The 17,183-nt window shown below is 48.9% G+C and overlaps 1 long non-coding RNA gene across 1 annotated transcript in view; it reads right to left on the bottom strand.

Annotated features, from left to right (window-relative positions):
* The window catches only part of LOC106995573 (uncharacterized), a 131,566-nt gene that overhangs the window by 89,881 nt on the left and 24,502 nt on the right, over nucleotides 1-17,183 (bottom strand). The window contains exons 2-5 of the long non-coding RNA XR_013409420.1: nucleotides 4,275-4,455; nucleotides 3,201-3,371; nucleotides 3,058-3,113; nucleotides 2,737-2,882 (exon numbers count right to left, since the gene is read on the bottom strand). This is a non-coding gene — a long non-coding RNA (uncharacterized LOC106995573). The remainder of the gene's footprint in view (nucleotides 1-2,736; nucleotides 2,883-3,057; nucleotides 3,114-3,200; nucleotides 3,372-4,274; nucleotides 4,456-17,183) is intronic.

The raw sequence follows: 17,183 nt of genomic DNA on the forward strand, positions 1-17,183 counted from the left end.
TACACACCCTCAAATACACTCACTAAATATGATGCGCGTACACACTCCACACACACTGACAAATACATGCAACACACATGAACATGCTCACTGCAGCCACACCTGCTAAATACACTCACCACACACGCACAAACGTGACACACCTGCACACTCATTCCAGACATCACACCCCTCACCAAGTACACAGGTACACACACCCCCAAGTCGAGAACCTGCAGACTCCACAAGCTTTGGTTTCCCCCACTGTTTCTCTCATCACATGAGATCCACACAGAGGTGTCATTTACTGACATCTAACACCCGGGGAGGCCCTTAGACAGAACTGCAGTCACAATTCGGCTTCATTCAGGCATTCTTCACCAGATTCCTGAAGCCACCTTCTGTCCCCACGGGGAGGGAGGCCGAGACCGGAGACATCACTGGGTTTACAGATTCCCAGGCTGGCAACCCAGCGAAATGAGGAGGGCTGAACACATGAGGTCCATGGTCCCCTCACATCTAACACTGGCAATCAGAATCGGTGACTCCTTGTCCACCTGAGGACCACCCAAGAGGATCCACACACCTGCTACAACAGCAGCACAGCACCTGGTCTGCAGGGGAGCAAAACAAATCCCCCCTTTATGAATAACACTGGATTACCCCGACACTGGCAGCCTGCAGTGTGTATATCGTCAAGCCCCCACATCTGCGCCACCTGCAAGAGGAAAACAAGCCCTTAGTCCAGGGCTCTCAGGACAGCCTGTGAGGAGGATGCTTGCACCCTTCTCATCTCCCAGTGGAGAGGAGAGAAGGCCAGGGTCAGGGCTGGTGTATCAGGAGGGTTGGGGTTCAAACCCCATCTGCCTCACAGAGCAGCCCTTACCGTTCAAGTGACTTCTATCATCAGCCTTAAAATGTACCACAGTTACCAGCAATTCTGAGTGCTGTTCCTTGGGACGTCATAAGCAAACATTTTGTTAGAAAGATTTTGCCAAATCTGCTTTCAAAATCCTATGCTATGAAATGACTAATGAAAATTTGAGCTATGAAATAAAGCACATAGTTAAATGAATCCCAAAATGACTATCACGAAGGAAGCTTTAACTTGAAGTGAAAAATATCCTCTAAATGACATCAGCCAGAATTGTCTTCAATCATTGCTGATCCCATAACGCTTCAGGAATTACACAGCATCATCTCAGATATGAGCTTAAAACCATTAGCTGAATGCACATTTCAGCACAACCAAAGTTCTGCTATAATAAGCAGCACAGGTGTCTCTGGAGAGGATTTTAATTGGGACTACAAACGATGTACACGATCGTGGTAAGAGGTTTCATGCTGGCTGTTCTCCAAGGTGCGACACAGAGAAACACCACTAACCTCAAAGACACCTGCTGCTTTGTAATGAGATGAGAGATGATGTGGACAGACTACTGTAAATATTTGAAAAGGAGAAACAATGCAAGGAAAGAATCGTATCAGTTTCCCTTTACATTCTTAGAAAAAAACGATTTTTCTTTTGGGATAATTTAAAAACAAAATGACATTTCTGGATTTTTTTTTTTTTTACTTTTCTTTCTGAGACTGGGTCTCGGCTCTGTTGCCAAGATTGGAGTAGAGTGGAGCAATAGCAGCTCACTGTAGCCTTAAGTGATCTTCCCACCTCAGCCTCCAGAGTAGCAGGCACCACAGGCACGCACCACCACACTCAGCTAACTTTTCTGTTATACAGATGGGGTCTTGCTAAGTTGTCCAGGCTGGTCTTGAACCCCTTGGCCTCAAGTGATCCTCCTGCCTTGACCTCCCAAAGATGTAGCCTAAGCGACCATGTCTTATCGGAAAATAGACATTAGAGCAAATGCATTTCTGTAAGATTTTCTACCTCTTTTCACTGGGGAAAAAGGTAACTTGCCTCCAAGGGTCGGAGACAAAGCTGTTACTGCAGACAAGAGCGCTGTGCATCCCGGGAACCGCTACACCACGAGGCATGGCCGTGCACCCTGGATGCAGGAGTAACACACGAGGCTAGCACAGGCCGATGCTGGCCCTCTCCAGAAGTAGGCCTATCCTTCCTCCTCTCCTCAGCCCCCTCCTCCCTTCAGGCCTCAGTGGCTGCTGACAGGGGAGAGGCCACAACTAGAGGAGGCTCTCAACTCCACCAGGGACAGGAGCCCCGGACGCTGGGGACTCTACTGCTGCCCTCTGCGCCCACCTCCTTCTGGTCCAGCCTTCTCAGGAGCCAGGCGTGGCCACTTTGAGCCTCTTTCCCTTCTGTGGCTCCTACAAAAACCAGTTCAGAGAGCCCAGGCTGCCTCACACTCCAGGGACACCCGGCACAGGCCCCCTCCATGACCTTATCCAAGCTCCTGGGGCCAGAAGGGTCTTGCAATATTTCACTTTCCAGTTGAGCATCCCCAGCCTGAAATCCAAAGTGCTCCGAAGAGCATTTCCTTCGAGTGTCATGAGGAAGCTCGGAATGTTTCAGGTTTCGGAGCATTTTGGAGTAGGGACTCTCAGCCTTAATTTGAACCTCTTCAAGGAAGCCACACACTGAAGCCCCCGATGTCCACCCTACACAATCCCAGCACACCATCTGAAGTCCTCCGCAACAGATTTTCTTTCTTCAAAAATAACCACAAGTCACAAACTCACACGCAATCACAGAAGGGGGTTGTGGACACGCGCACAGATGATGAAATTTAACTGTCACATTTTCACCTGAGTAATTTAAAGTCATTCCTCAAAACACACCTGTTTTTCTGATTGCATTTTAAGGTGAACACACACAAATCATTTCAGGGAAACAAACGTCACTTTGGGCTGCGTGTGGTTTCTTGACTCCCGTGAATAACTCCGTTCACCCTCACTTCTGGATAAGGGAGACAATGCAAAGAAAACTGTTAAAACAAAGACATGAAAACAAGTTTAAGAAGGGTTTGAAAGGTTCCTCCTGTGCCCCTGGAGGGGAGACGAGGACACTTGGAAAGCTCACGGGGGACAGGAGCACAGCCTCCTCGGTGTGCCATGGACGCCGCCCCGCCAAGGGGAGAGGATGATGCCTGGAAGACTCACAGGGGTGGGAGCACAGCCTCCTCAGTGCTTTCTACACTCAGCAGCTTCAGAAATTCCTGCAGAAGCAGAACACATCATGAGAACTGAGACTGGAACACCCCAAAGAAAGGGGACGAGAGGTCAAAAAAGCATTCGATCATTACCAAGGAGGGTGGGCATGAAGCCGCTTCAAAGACCGTGTGAGAAGTCACTCATAGGCGTTTCAGAAAATAAGGGTAGCGCGAGATTGCTGGATCAGCTCAAACAGGCTGCCGTCCCTCAGGCCATGAAGTCCCTGAGATGAGCCTCTCACTGAGCAGAAGTCACTCGCATCTCTGCCAGAGAAAGTACTACAAGCTGACACAAAGCCTCATGAAATCTGGGCTTCAGCCGGTCGACGATAGTGAGTCTGACATGGTACATCCCTCCAGATGGTTAAAGACCCCAGGGGTTCATCGGACAACCTCAAAGGGCTGTGTCTGCCCAGCCCCTTTTCCAAGTTCTGGATGATTTTTCCTAATGTACTATAAGCAGCATGTTCCAGTAGAGACGTCATTAACTGACTCTGGGTCCTCTTAATTTTGAAATTACAAACACACTTGGCCAGGCACGGTGGCTCATGCCTGTGATCTCAGTACTTTGGGAGGCTGAGGCAGCTGGACTGCTTAAGTCCAGGAGTTTGAGTCCAGCCTGGGCAACATTGCAAAACTCCATCTCTACAAAAAATACAAAAATAAGTCAGGCATTGGGGACACGGGGAACATGTGCCTGTGGGTCCTGGCTACTCAGGAGACTGAGGCAGGAGGATCGCTTGAGCCTGGGAGGTTGAGGCTGTAGTAAGCTGTGCTCACACCACTGCCTGGGCAACAAAAAGGTTTTTTTTTTTTTTTTTTTTTTTTTTTTTTTTTTTTGCCTGTCTCAAAAAAACCGAGAATAAGAATTATATACCTGACTAGCCCAAAATAAAAGAGACCTTGTGGAATGACCTGAAACACAGCTGCAAATTCTGGCAGGGCCTCCCCTGGCTTGATTTGTGGTGAGTGCAGGACCGCTCTGAAGGATAGGACCCCAGGCACCTTCCGAGACTAGACCTTACAGTACAACTTCCCTTCGCTGGACGGAACACTGACCTTGGAGCCTGGGACACCCTGGGGCAGTGCCACCATCCTGAGGCCGCCATGGCACAAGCAGGCCCTACTATCATGAAGCCTGGGACACCCTGGGGCAGTGCCACCAACCCGAGGCCACTGTGACACAAGGGGGCCCTGATGCCACTGAGAGGCTGCACAGCAGGTCCAAGCCCAGGCCAGGAGTGAAGAGGCTCCACATCCTTTCGATCCCTCCAGCTGAGTCCACAGATGTCTTCGAGCAGAAATGCATCACCCTCAATGTCCACGGGTAAGTTTTTGGACACAGAATCTGGAAGAATAAAAGATGGTTCTGGGCTGGTTGGTTGCCGGCTCGGATCTCTCCTCTTTCCACACAAAACCTGGCTCACACCAAGCAGCATCTAAGTCCTGGAAGATCTGCTAAACAGAAGTGCAGTTACAAAGCGGAGAAACTGGAGGGGGCTGGGCTGGGCTGGGCTGTGCTCCAGTGGCACCAGCGTTTCTCAGGAAGACCCCGGGCATTACAGGGTCCAGGGCAAGGGCTTCCTGGGATCCAGGACATGGAACAAGAACCCATTTCCCGGTCCTGTTGAATATGAATCGTCTAAGGGCCGATTCCCTCGGAGGACTGAGCACCGCCCCACAACACCTTGGTATGGGTATGTTATTACATACGTTGGTATGGGTATGTTATTACCCATACCAAGGTAATAACAAGCCCGTTACTAGCAGGAGGCTGGTGATGAAGACATGAGGACCAGATGAGCACGAGGGATCCTGACAGATCATCCCTGGCACCGAGCAAGGGGCGGACAGTACCCACTGTTCCTGATGCATCAGCCCTGGTACTGAGCGAGGGATGGCAGCACGGCCTGTGCCCCTGCAGATGCAGAGGGATGTGAGGGCGGCGCAGGCTGGGCTTGGAGGCTAACTCAACCACCTGCGCTTGCACTTCCGTTCCTCATGGCAGGGAGGTGAGGCACAGGCAGCATTAGGGCTCACCTTGGCCCCGGGCTGCACTTTTTTCTGCTTATGAGTCGTGCTCGCTTTACATGGACAGACATAGCTATAATAATGGTTCCCTGATTATTTCGCTGCCTACATAAAGGGCTTTCAGAATTCACTTCCATCCTTAGGAAAGGCGGCCAACACCAGGCTGTCTCCCTTAAGATGCCACGTCTCATATGGGGAAAAAAAATCAAGAGAAATCAAATAAAGGCCATAAAATACATCAGTTTCAACACTAAAATTTAATAGTACGCTTTAAATTGAAGATGAGTTAAGTCACATTTCCAAACCTCTGAAAGCACGGTTACTGGGAGGGAATGGTTTGCAACACACAAACGCAGCTCTGTAGAAGTGCCCAGGCTGGATGAAGGCTCAAACGTCAGTGCGAGGAGAAAGTCTGAACAAACTCTCTCCTGCCCTGCTGCTGTCCTCTTCCAAAACACACTGTTTATCTGTCAGTTTAGAACAAGGCCTAGGGAGGTGGGAGGCAGGCCTGGGAGGGTCACCTAGCATCCAAGCTCCTCATCCACACAACTGCACGAGGCTGAGCTGAGCAGTACACACAAACACAACTAATTCTCCCCAAAAAGAAGACGGAAGGCAGCACACTGCCACGCCAGGCACCCTGCAGACGAGAAGATTGAGGGGAGCCACAGGTACCATTAATCTTGCTTGCATGGTGGAGGGAGAGGAATAATGCCACTCACTTGAGTGTTGCACAATTCTTTCTAGCACTGAGTGGCAGAAAACAAAAATTATAGATGCTTCCTCAGATAAACGTTTCTGAAGAACTGAACATAAATTACGTTCAGGAAATAGCATTATGAATGCCTCAAGTGCTTCTGTTTTCAATAATCCCAGAGTAATTCTATAAACCCGGGAATCAGTCTCACCCAACTCCAGGATCACGGCCCAGGTGACGTGGGCACACACATATCCTGAAGCTCCAATGCTCAACTAAAGTGGCGCGAGTGAAAATGATCCTGGGTATAATTTACACGGACACAGGAAGGTGGCTGAGCCCCAAACCCCTAAACCAGGAAGACCAGTGTCCTTCAGGGGCCTCACCTCTGTCCTTTCGCAGCCTCTGGGAACCACCACTCTGCTCTCTACTGACACAAACGCCCCTCCCAAGGTACAACACCAGGAAGATCATCATTCAAAACTGAGGAACGTGGCAGAACAAAGCTGTCAGGAGATTTTAATCACCAACACCACTTGTTACATGACCCAAAGATGATTAAAATCCCAGGCCCTTCAAGACTGAATGCTATCTATACTTAAATGCATTTCATCACCATATTGGGGGGTTATTCCTTTGTTTTGCTGCAAATATATCCAACTGCTGTAAAAGGAAAAGGCAATTTGTTAACGAAGCTTCTTGGAGTGTCTCAACAGGCCTCGAGGTAGGATAAAAGGCAGGACTTCCTGGCAGAAACGCTCAGCTCTGAGGTCAGGTGGGGTTCTTGAGCACCAACCAAGGCAAAATAAGGTCGAAGACCACACCACACTTTCCTCAATCACATCTTCATTCCACCTTTCCTTCTATTTCTCACGACTTCACTGGGAAAAATTGTGCTGAAAGAAAATGGAAACACACACATACACAGGAGACCCTACAGATGCTGAGAATGGGTGCAGCCATCACAGTCCGAATGTCCTTTCAGGGCCATCTGCCCTGGCTGGGATCCAAGTATCCGAGGGCAGGATTGTATGTCAGACCCGTGAAGCCAAGATTACAGCCACTGAACGGCAGTTTTCCATCCCACGGAAACCGGCCTTGCTAGGGGCTTCCTCGGGGACCACCGACCTCAAGCCACCACCCGTCAACTACTTCAACTAACCTACATCATGGCAGAGGCCTCCCTAGGCAGACCAGCCCTGCCCAAGTCCTGCTTCATGGCAAACCCTCCAGACAAACGTCCTTGGTCTCTTCCGGGAGGCTGTGCTCGGAAGGTGCCCTCATTTACTTCTGTGGCTCTGAGACATTTAACTAGAGCCCAACACATTTCTTCCTGTTCACATAGTATTGAGTTAATAGATTTTTATGAGTAAACTTTCACTGGGAAAAATACCATTTCCGGAGCCCCAGTGACCACAATGAAAATGTTTTTACCTTCCCTTACGTGACATCGGCAACGCCAGGTCCAGGAAACGTTCTGGATCTCAGATAATGGCAAATCCACTCATAGTAAGTCTTGGTCTTGTTTCACAAGCTATCAAATGCTGCCCAGAAGCAGGAAAAACCCCACAACGTGGCAGGGAGGGGCGACCAGCGTGAGTTCTAAGGCCAGACCACCCGGATCTGCTGACAGCGTGGTGAGGGGCAAACAGTGCAGGGTCTAAGGCCAGACCGCCCGAGTCCCGCTGACAGTGCGGCTTCAGGAGTTTCCTAAACCCTCTGCTCTCCAAGTTTCATGTCAGAAAAATGCAGTGATAACCGTGTCCACCTCGTTTAAATATGTATATATATACACACACATATATATATACTCCAAACCTACAGCCCTATAAAGGTCATTAATCCTAGTTATCCTCAAGGCATTGAGCGATCAATAATGAGCCATCCCCCTGGCTGCTGACCTGCCACAGCCCCACCCTCCGGAAACCCCGCATCCACACCAGCCACACAGGATGAGGCCAGGGAAGGAGCAGGACTGTGTCTTGGGAACTTAAACTCTGGAAGCTGAGTTAAATCAGTGCCGCTCAAATCTTGTCACCAACTATCTTGTTAAATTGGGAGATTCCATCTCTGGGGATCTTGAAGGAACCTGAGGTTCTACATTGAGTGAGATGAGCACTCGTGCTGCAATGAGACGGCAGGGAAAGCAACCGAATCTGGGGTCGCAGCTGCCTGAGGCTTGGGTCCCACCGGGAAAGTGGCACCAGGGCCCTCAGGACAGTGGCGGAGGTCCCAGGAGGCAAGTCCTGGTGCAGAGACTCATGGACCCAAAGATTGCTCCAGGGCCAGGAGGGGCTGCTGCGCTGACAGCCACGAGGCAGGCAGCCTTCGAGCTCCTCCAGCTGCCATCCTGCAGGCAGGGAGGACAGTGCCCAGACCACCCTGGGGCTCCCCCCAGCCTGCCAGGCTGGTACTCTTACTCCAGCCACTGACAAGAGTCCCCATGTTGCAAGCTAGGTTGAAACAGTGCCTCAGGCCTCGGGGCACATGCACCCCCCTGCAGGGCTGGGATGGCTATTCCCACACATCCCCAACTCACAGCAAAACTTAAAAATGAAAGTTGGAAGATACAGCCAGGAAACCAATGCTCAAGAAGCAACTCCAGGGTGACTCTTCCTAGAGCTATTGCTATTGAACATCTTTAAAAACATTTCCAGGGTGACTTCCTAGAGCAATTGCTGTTGAAAATCTTTAAAATTCTTCATTTCAAAATTAGCTTTTATTACACTGTCTTCCCTATTCTACCAAGACTCTAGAAAACAAAACCATTACAATTTCCAATTCTATCTTATGGCAAGTTAGAAATACACGTTTCCTCAAAGGATTCTACATGTTTCCTTGGCAATATCCTTTCCACGCCCCGTACTACTGCCCACAACAGAGAAGGCTTTTCCAACTCAACCCAACCCAACCCAACCCAACCCAACCCAACCCAACCCAACCCAAGGGCCCTGAGATAGGCCCCTAACGAATCGTCTACAAACTCTTGAGACAGGCTTGCCCTGACAAATCATCTGCAAACTCCATCTTCCATTAAAAACAGTACCGAAAATGAGCATATTACCACTTTTTAAAAATTACTGTAAAGTGGACAGTGTTCAGTTCTGTGAATTTCGGCACAAATATTCCCATAATCATCATCACACAAGCAGAACAGTCCAACAGCCCCAAACCCACTCACGGGGCCTCATAAGCATACCCTCCCATTCTCAGCAACCACCCTCTCCGTGTCCTCCCATGACTCGGGTCTATCTTTTGCGAGCGTTGTGGCAAAACACTTGCAAAATCACAATTTCCTGGGCATCGTGCTTGGAGGTGCACCCAGGGTGTCCTGTGATCAACAGCCAGGCCTCGGGGCTGCTGGGTATTTATTATTCCACATATGGCTGTGGCACATTGTAACCTGTTTTGGACAACTATAGACAGCGCTATTAACATCTGGGCACAGTTTTTCTTAAACATCAGATTCTGTTTCTCTAGGGTAAATACCCAGGATTGGGGTCACTGGGACCCACGTTTGTGTGAGTTCAGTTTTGTAAGAAACCGCCAAGCTGTCTGCACCGTGCTGAACCCCAGCATCGCACAGGAGTCCCGACTGCCGGTGCTCACCAGCACCTGGGGCTGTCGGAAGACCTTAGTCAGGCGCTCCAGCAGGGGTGTGAACAAATTCACTGCGGCTTCGGTGCACATCTGGGTGCAACCAGTCACGCTGAAGGTCATTTCAGATGCTTTCGGGCCATCCTCCCGTCCTTCTCAGCGAAGCATCTGTTCAGGTCTCTTCCGCTTTTAAGTCAGGTGGTTTGTTCTCTGTCATGAGCCGTGGGAGTCCTGTGCATTCTGGATACGAGTCCTTTGCCGGCTGCATGGTTTGTAGACATCTTCTCCCCATCTATCGAAAATGTGTCTCTTCAATTCCCTAGGGGTGTCTTTTATATTAGAAGTTTAATTTTGATGAGTCTTACCTACTTGTTTTCTTCCTTGATTATGGATCATGGTATGGCTAAGAGCTCTCACCCTAGGTCTCCACAATTTCCCTTTGTTCTGCAGGTTTTGTAGTTTGGTATTTTACATTCAGGGCTATGATCCACCTTAATTTTCATACAGAAATTTCTCCCTGTTTTCACTCTTTTGCATATGGCTGTCCCATAATTCCAGCACCATTTGTTGAAAAGACTCAAATTCCACTGAACTGCTTTTGCATCTTTGGATCTGTTCTAGACTCCACTCTGTCAGCTGACCCGTGTGTGTGCATCCTCAGCATAATTTATGACTTTAGTGGCTGTCTCTGTGAAAAAAAGTAACTCTGTCTGGAAGCAAAAACTACATTAGAAGTGCTCTAAATAAGATTCTTCCTGTTGTCAGGAGAGCAAAGCCACTGCCCTAAGCAGAGGTGAGGCCTCAACAGCTCCCAGGCACAACCTTAACACACAATGGGGAAGGGAATTCATTTCAAGGGCCACAACATGAGACCAGCATAGCCATGAAAACTGCAATAATTTCACAACAGAATGAAATTCATAAAGAATTGCTCAGAAGCGTGTGATAAGTTACATAAATCACTGTTCCTTAAATTCTGACGGTTGACTAGAACAGAAATAGCTTCACGGTACAGTTCAAACAGGAGAAAGGTAGGTAGGGGTGGTTTCCACACCACACAGGGCCTGCAGGAAAGGGACACTCTTCCTCTAAACGGGAGATCCCGGGAGTGATGTGATAAGCCATGGTGAGAGTCACAGAACTGTGCAAGCCGGAGTCGCGGCATTTGCCCCACCACGGAACCTGTGTCCATGAACGACGAGGCTCAAATGTCAGGCCGGGGCAACCGAGGCAGTTATCAGGGGACAAGAAAACGAGCGCACGGTGGAGGCAAAGGTCTGAAATCGCGCGGCAACTTCGAGTCAAGTGGGACAAACTGACTCAAAATACAGGTTCCAAAAACCACCACAGAGAGCTGCTCCTCGGCTCTGGAAAGGCTAAGTGACTAATGCCCACACTGAGCATCTGCTCCCAGAGACGACCCTGGTGACCTAAGGCCCAGCTGCTCCGAACCCGCGCAGAACCTCAGTGAGGAACTTTGTTGGTATCTTACAGCACATTGACATGTTCCCTTAAAATCTGGTATTTCATCCACAATGCAGGCGCCAGCTTTGACTCATACACATTCCGATTAAACAAGATAATTTACACCCTGACCGTGCCAGGTAAGAGGTTTACTACAATCTTTAAACAGAGCCAGAGGCTACAGTCTGCTCCTCCACAACACCATGTCTCTACAAGTTCGATGGGTTTTTACTTTCCATGTCTTCACTTGCCTAGTGCTAGAAAGCAGATAAAAACAGAAGGAACCCAGAAACACTATTGAATGAGACTCAAATATCTTGCAGTCATCATCGAGATGAGGTGTTTATTAAACAGAAATGTTCTCCCCTGTAGAAAGCAGCACACATCAACACGCACCGATAACTGTCGCCAGCATTCCAGATCATCTTCCCTTCCATGGCCACAGTGCAGGGCAATGGACCACGCACACCTGCAGGCCCACGGAAAGCGGGGTGACACGGCCGATTCTTGTAGCGAGCAGGCCAGGGTGCACTCAAAGAGCATCTCTTTCCAGAGGTCTGCCATGGAAAGTTACACATTTATTCCATGAGTTAATGGCACTGCACCGAACATTTCTGTAAGAGTCTCTAAGCAAGTATTTCCTTCTGCCTACAATGGCCCGACACAAACTGAAAAGGCTCTTGGAGCTGCCAAAGACTTCAATATCCCCTTAACTATTGTCATGCACATCCATGTGAAGAGACCACCAAACAGGGTTTGTGAGCGCAACATGGCTGTTTATTTAACCTGGGTGCAGGCGGGCTGAGTCCAAAGAGTCAGCGAAGGGAGCTAAGTGTGGGGCCGTTTTATAGGATTTGGTTAGGTAAAGGAATATTACAGTCAAATGGGGGTTGTTCTCTGGCGGGCAGGAGTGGGGGTCACAAGGTGCTCAGTGGGGGAGCTTTTTGAGCCAGGATGAGCCTGGAAAAAGAATTTCACACACACACAAAAAAATCATCGCTTAAGGCAAGGACTGGCCATTTTCACTTATTTCTGGTAGAATGTTATCAGTTAAGTCCAGGCAGGGCATTTGCACTTTTGTGATTCTTCAGTTACTTCAGGCCATCTGGGCGTATATACGTGCAAGTCACAGGGGACGCGATGGCTTGGCTTGGGCTCAGACGCCTGACAACTACAGTCTTTACTTTTAAGGTGTGGGGTAAGATCATATAATCCCCAACTAAGCTCCTGATGCTGTGTGTGGCATCCAGCAACAGCACGTTCCATTCCTGGATTACATTTGACTCAAGAGTCCACAGTGAGAACGATTTCTGGTGAATGAAACACCAGGCAGGAGGGTGATTCCGCTGGGCAGCTCTTCACACACAGCCCAGGAGCTGAGGGGAGAGGAAGAGGCCCACGGGCGTCCACCGTGCTCACGCCCCCTTGGAATGCGCCCCACTCCTAGAGACCCGGACCCAAGGGAAATCTGACCTGAAAATGGGCAAACCCTCACTTTGCAGAGGGACAGGGACTCGGGGCCACAACTTGACCTCAGAGCAACACAAGTGCAGACAGCACCCCAGGACACCCTCTCCACCCAAATTCAAGGAGGAAAACCAACGCCCCGCCCCCTTGCGGAAACCCCCGGCTGCTGGAGAAGACTCCTGCCGGCGTGTGCAGCCTCTCCCGTCCCACGTTCCGGGCTCAGCACCTGTGCTTCAGCCCTGGCACTGCTCGCCACACCCACAGGTGTGCCAGGAGGGGCAGGTCCTAAGGTCTCCACTGCACCAAAGCCTGCAAGGCAAAGGGGCAGCTCCCTCCAGCAGGAGTCCAGAAGCACACACTGCACCAGCGTCAAGGCATGAGAATTCTCCCCTCGGTCTCCGAGTCTCCAGTCTGTTGCCCGCCACGGTCTTCTGCCAACGGCGAGGCCCAAGCTGGGCGGCACATTTGGTTCTCACCATTTCCCTTGTCAAATCAATACTGCAAACATATCCAATTCATCCCGTCACTAAAAATGAAATAATCCGCCATCTCCATCACAGATGATGCAATCAGGTTTTCATTACCGGGTTTTTGTTTTGTTTAGTTTTTTGGTTTTTTTCTATTTTGAGATGGTGTTTCTGCTCTGTCGCCCAGGGTGGAGTGCAGTGGTGCGATCTTGGCTCCCTGCAACCTCTGCCTCCCGGGTACAAGTGATTCTCCTGCCTCAGCCTCCCAAGTAGCTGGGATTACAGGTGCCTGCCACCATGCCCGGCTAATTTTCATCTTTTCAGTACAGACGGGGTTTCACCATGTTCACCAGTCTGGTCTCGAACTCCTAACCTCAGGGGATCCACCTGCCTCCTTCTCTCAAAGTGCTGGAATTACAGGCATAAGCCACCACTCGCGACCATTACTGGTGTAATTTCTAAGCCGCTCTCTCACACCCACTCCCTTTTTTTTTTTTTTTTTTTTTTTTTTTTTTTAAGAACCAGCTTTATGCCTATATTTTTTCCAAGAGAACCAGTTACCCCATTTCAAGTACAAATAAGACACGGTGTTTAAAAACCAAAAATGCCCATTTGCACAGAAGTCTCCAAATACCCAGTCGATTTAAGCCTTGAGAATAAGATCAAGCTGTTGGCTGAATACAACTTCCCTTTCCATCTGTCTGCCTGTGAGTTAGACACAAGGATGAAGCCACGAGCTAGGGACATAAAGGCAGGAACCAAGGTAGCGGAGACTCCAAATAAAAGCTGGAAGACCAACACAAATGCACCACACCCTGCACACCCTCCTCTCCTTCCTTTTCAGAATTTCCAGAGGATGAAACAGGGACCTTCTCAGACGTCCCACGATGCAGGCGGCCAGAGGGGAAGGCGGCGACAGCCTGAATGAGGCGACCGGGAAATCACATTCCACAAACAGAAATTCTCCATGTGCTTTACATCCTCTGTCTCTGAAGAACTATGCCAGGCTAACAGTCGCTAGAAAACCGCATTCAAGTGTCATTTCCCATTTCAAGCAAAGAAAACAGTGGTGGGGCATGAGGGAAAAACATAGCCATGTGTTCTGGGCTATTAAATAAGGTTTTTTCTGTTATAAACGTATAATTTTACATTCTCAGATTTCTGTATAATTGATATGCTTCCTAATTAGCAGACATAGTAATAAAAAGTGAATTCCAAGTGTAAGATCGGAGGAACCGTTCACATGGCTTCAGGTTCTGCTACTGTGTTTCAACTTAAGAAAATGGTTCTGTGTGTTGGTAACAAGGCCTGAGAGTCTGTGTGAGAGTCTGTGTGGCTGTAATCAGGGTTCGTGTTGGCTCCCTAGCAGAGGATGTTACACTGTTACATTATCTTCTACAAAAAATCCTGAAAAAATGAAGGCTGAATAGACATACACACCCTCCCAAAATAATCCAAATGTCCACCGATATGAAAAACAGATGAATTACGGCTTCCATCGTGGAATATTCTTCAGCAGTGAAAACAAACTATAGCCACAGGTGCCAACTAGGATAAAGACAACCTTTTAAACACGCTTAAAGTGAACTGACTAGGCAGAATTCCTTGATTACAGGCATCTGCTCCAAAAGGGTACTGTTATTAATCCTGTGATGTAGAATGATAGTTAGCAACCCTGTTTCGGGGCACATCTAGAAAAAAGCAAAATAATGACTACACAATTTTAAATTCTTTGTCAATTATAACTATTACTATGAAAATTCTAAAAATGTGAAAATCTTCCCAACTGTTATTGGAAACGCTTCAAAATAAATACCCTGGCATTGCTTGCCACACCCACAGTTGTGCCAAAATAAATGAAAATATAGCCCAAGGTAGTAGAACTGAAACCTGAAGATGTACGAGCCGTCCCTGTCTCGCTATCTATACATCGGGTAGAAATTTAAGAGCAGGTAGTGACACTGCAATGCAAGGCTCAAACCAACTGGGTATTTGGAAACTTCTATGCAAAGTGGCATTTTCGGTTTTTAAACACGGTGTTATTTGTACTTCAAACAGGTAACTGTTTGGTTCCCTTGGAAAAAATATAGCCATAAACCTGGTTTTTTAAAAAAAATACGGGAGTGGGTATGAGAGAGAGTAGCTTAGAAATTTTAAAAGTATCAGCAGGGAGCAGTGGCTCATGCCTGTCATCCCAGCACTTTGAGAGGTAGGCCCAAGGGGCCTTTGAGGACACCGGTCTCCTCTGCTGCCTGCCTGCTGGACTGACCCCCCATGACATTCACTGGGTTTCCACCCCTGTCTCATTCAACATCCCAAGGGTGGTCTTCATCCTCGTCTGGGGCTCAGCTCTGCCCCAATTTCCTAAATCTCTGCCTTCAGAGCCTGAAAACACCCACACCCAGGGTCACCCTAAGTCCACGTTTACCCCCAGAGAGTCCCCATTTTATGTTTTCCAGGCATCGCCTTAGTGATAATTTATCCTGTAAATTCCAACTGCCTTCACACCTCACCCCTGCTGTCTCCCAGCAGAACCCACTCAGATGCACATGCCCCAGACCCACACCCAGGTCTGTACATGCTGCCCTGCTCTACCCATGTGGGGACCACCTCTCTTTCTTGAGGAATCAGCTGGCGATCATCTCCTTGTGGAGGGCTGCCCTGACTTCCAACTCTCTCCAGCAAAGGCAGAAGCCATCCTCGGTACTTCCCCAAAACTCAGGCCAAGTATGAAGATGGCGCAGATGCTAGCTGTGCCTGGGATGCCATGGGCAGGGTCCCCAGATGCTCTGCACATGGCCCGGGGCACCGCCTGAACACAGCAAGTGCTGAAGAAACAAAACTGACATGCACTGACCTCTGATAGGGCCTCCTTCACCATCCACATCTGTCTCCCCTCTGGACAGTAAAATCCACAAGACACAGAGGGCTTGTCTCACTCATCTTCAAACTCCCAGGGTCACCCTGGTAGGTAAAGGGGACTCAAATGTCTTCTGAAGGAAGCGACTGGTTAGCTGCCAAGTTAAAGGGCCTCTGAAATTCAGAGCTCTGCATAGCAGTCCAGCACACTTTATTATGAATGACTCCAACCACAGCAGAAGTGGCCGTGGAACCAGTGCTAACCAATTCAGGGTTTGTTCACTGTTTCTCAGTTCATTATCACAACGCATTCTCACAGAGCAGCTGCGCACAGATCCTCAGACATCTACACAGAGTGGGACGATGGCGCCAAGTCACGTCAACGTCCTGTTGCAGACTGGGAGACAGCAGTCAGACACGGACCCAGGTAGAGCACAGACCTCGCGTTAAATCGGCTCCGTGTAAACAGCACTCCCTGCCAGGCCCTTTCCTATCTGCACAGCTTCTGCAAATTCAACTCTCGCACCTGACACCTAAGAATACTGCACACCCCCATGTGAATCCCCTACTCACCTCCCAAAATGACCCGGCATGGCCGAGTACAAAAAATTTCAACATAAGGGAACTGGAGGGCATGTGGGGCTTTCTCGAGTCCCTGCTGCCTCCTGATGGGAGGGCCCAATGCTTCACACCCCTCGTGAAGGGCGGGTCTCTTTGGCCCCCAGGCTTTGACCTGGAGCTTAAATCAGCATTAACTAATTTCACTTTCCAGGACCAACTTCAAAGGCCTGCAAAGCCAGAGAAGGGAGAGGAGATGGAACACGCCCTCACCTCAGATCTGCTGCAAGCACACACTTCTCAGATGCGTCCCAAGGTGCACAGCGTGTCCGATGCCTGTTTCACATCCACCGACCTGCAGGTCTTCTATGTGGCATCAGCCTCCTGGGCACTGGGAACAAGAGGTATAATGGCAAGTCCCTTCTGCAGCAAAGCTGAGGCAAAGGGACCCAACACATTGGAACTGACCGTTTTCTGACAGTATCAAAACAGAAGGAAAATACTGTACAGTCAACTCCCCCTCACGCAGGTTTATTTACCTGTGACTCAGAGGCCATGACAGAGAACTTCAGGTTCTTACCGATTCCTATTTTCCCCATCCAGGAAGCCTTTGTTTTTAATATCGTACGAACTTGCCATTTTGTAGGCCAAAAACAGCAAATATTGGCAGTTTCCTACAGTTCAACTGAATAAAATATGATCATGGCCTTTTGTGAAACCATGAAGAAAAGGTGGATATCTCAATATGTGTTTCCAGACTGGCTTTGTTCCTGAAGCGGTAACTCTGTTCACTCAGGATATTAGACACTGAAGAATAAACATCAATATCCCACCAAGAAAACCAAAGGAATGAAATAATTTTGCATCCACCTTGGAACCTTTTTAGGACAAGGCAGGACACAAACTTCTAAAAAGCTGCAGTTGTCCCTCTGTATA

This window comes from Macaca mulatta, chromosome 19 (assembly GCF_049350105.2).
Source record: "Macaca mulatta isolate MMU2019108-1 chromosome 19, T2T-MMU8v2.0, whole genome shotgun sequence".
Taxonomy (NCBI): Eukaryota; Metazoa; Chordata; class Mammalia; order Primates; family Cercopithecidae; genus Macaca; species Macaca mulatta.